The sequence below is a fragment of the Heptranchias perlo genome, unplaced genomic scaffold (genome assembly GCF_035084215.1).
Source record: "Heptranchias perlo isolate sHepPer1 unplaced genomic scaffold, sHepPer1.hap1 HAP1_SCAFFOLD_636, whole genome shotgun sequence".
NCBI lineage: Eukaryota > Metazoa > Chordata > Chondrichthyes > Hexanchiformes > Hexanchidae > Heptranchias > Heptranchias perlo.
The window spans coordinates 82,300-84,595 of record NW_027139662.1 but is presented as its reverse complement, the minus strand read 5'-3'; the positions used below and the strand labels follow the sequence as shown (position 1 = coordinate 84,595).

Here is a 2,296-nt window from a genome sequence, read left to right as displayed (position 1 = left end):
CCAGGTCCAAGTCATTAATATATATCAAGAAAAGCAGTGGTCCCAGCACCGACCCCTGGGGAACACCACTGCCCACCTCCCTCCATTCCGAAAAACAACTGTTCACCACTACTCTCTGTTTCCTGCTATTTAGCCAATTCTATATCCATGCTGCTACTGCCCCTTTTATTCCATGGGCTTCAATCTTGATGACAAGCCCATTATGCGACACTTTATCTAACGCCTTTTGAAAGTCCAAACACACCACATCAACTGCATTGCCCTCATCGACCCTCTCTGCTCCTTATCAAAAAAACGCGATCAAGTTAGTTAAACACGATTTGCCTTTAACAAATCCGTGCTGGCTTTCCCTAATCCTTGTCCAAATGACTGCTAATTCTATCCCGGATTATCGTTGCTAGAACTTTCCCCACTACCGAGGTTAAACTGACTGGTCTGTAGATGCTGGGTTTTATCATTCACCCTTTCTTGAACAATGGTGTAACATTTGCAATTCTCCAGTCCTCTGGCATCACCCCCATACCAAGGGATGTTTGGAAGATTATGGCCAGTACCTCTGCAATTTCTACCATTACTTCCCTCACTAACCGAGGATGCATCCCATCCGGACCAGGTGACGTTTCTACTTTAAGTACAGACAGCCTTTCAAGTACCTCCTCTTTATGAATTTTTAGCCAATCCAGTATCTCAACGACATCTTCCTTTACTGACATTCTGGCAGCATCTTCTTCCTTGGTGAAGACAGATACAAAGTATTTATTTAGTGCCTCCGCCATGCCCACTGCCTCCTACTGCTACTTCCTCACTATAACTGGGGCCAGTGGTGCAATGGATAAGGCATTTGACTAAAAATCACAAGATTATAAGTTCGACTCCGATCGGGCTTGGAATTTTTTTTTGCAAACTCTGCATTATTTTATCACATTCAATACCTTGCAAGCTGTCCTACTTGCTGGTGCTGCCTGGCTGCATACCTGGTAAGTGCCTTCTTAGTGCAGCAAGCAATGGTTCAGTGTCATAATCTGAAAGTCATGAATTCAATCTTCAGAGAAGGCATCAGGGATTACGAAGATTTTTTTCCATCTCTCACCTCATCTTTCCATCTTTCTGCATAGCAAAATCAAGAACTTTTGCTGACTGCAGCACATCAAAAGATTTGCTGCCCCTTGACCTCTCTGTACCCAAACACACAGTGAAATTTAGGAAGTTCATGGGCTATGGACTCAGTGACAACACTCTTGTTTCTGTATAATTGCACCAAGACAATCGGTGAGTGGAGAATATAATCAACGATCCCGCTACTTCTCACATGCCAAGTGAGCGCTCCACCAGTTGAGCTAATTCCTCGTTTGCTGTTTGTAAATCGCCCTTCACAGTTCCCGCCTCGCACTCACCTCCAAGCTGCTCCACGACCAGCAGAGAAATCTTGCCTGGGTTGCCGCTCCCTGAATATATTAAATACTTTGCTCCAATCGGCGGTATCGAGCATCAGCAAGTGAGGAACAGCAGAACGGGAAGCCACAGTAATCATGAATGATGCTGAGAAGAGCCCGAGCCTGCGGAAGGAAGACGAGGTCACCGGAAAGCAACAGCCGCCCGAGCCTGAGGGAGCAGCGTGAGCCCTGTCTGACTGACTGATCGAAGACCTTTTTGCCTGAAATTGAGGGCGATTTGAAGTGTTGCTGCTCAAAGGCACTCCCTGCTGGTGAGCAGAGGCAAATGCTCGAGTGAAACAGCCGTGCTCGGGCAGACACAGAAAGCTTCAAGAAATGAAAAGCGGTGTCCTGTGACTCAGTGGCAACATGTTAATCTGTAAACTGCCTGTAAAGTTAAGAGAGCGACCTTGAGGTAATTGCTGCTTATTCCAAAAGCACACTCACTCCTTCGAGCCGGAATTGAACCAGCGACCTAAGGATGACTTTACTTTGTTTAATTCACTACAGTCCTCCGCTCTACCAGCTGAGCTATCGAAGGGAAGCGATACAAAGAATTGTCTTTGGTGATTGTTCACCGTGCTTCTGTTGACATGTTCAGACTCATGGAGTCCGGTGCTGATCGAAGACTTCTTTTGCCTGAAAGCCAGAGCTGAGTGTTTTGAAGTATTGCTGCTCAAAAGCACTCCCTGCTGGTGAGCAGAGGCAAAACAGCCTTGTTTGGGCAGACACAAAAAGTTTTAAGGTTTGAGAAAGGAAAAGAGGCGTCCTGTGCCTTCATGGCAACATGTTAATCTGTAAGGTGCCTGTAAAGTTAAGAGAGCGACCTTGAACTAATTGCTGCTTATTGCAAAATCACGCGT

At 46.0% G+C, this 2,296-nt stretch overlaps 1 non-coding gene across 1 annotated transcript; it reads right to left on the bottom strand.

Moving 5' to 3' along the window:
- Nucleotides 1–1,880: 1,880 nt before the first annotated feature.
- trnay-gua (transfer RNA tyrosine (anticodon GUA)) lies at nucleotides 1,881–1,974 on the bottom strand. The gene is made up of 2 exons: nucleotides 1,938–1,974; nucleotides 1,881–1,916 (listed from the first exon to the last, which is right to left on the bottom strand). It is a non-coding gene; the product is annotated as a tRNA-Tyr (tRNA).
- Between the last annotated feature and the right edge of the window lie 322 nt (nucleotides 1,975–2,296).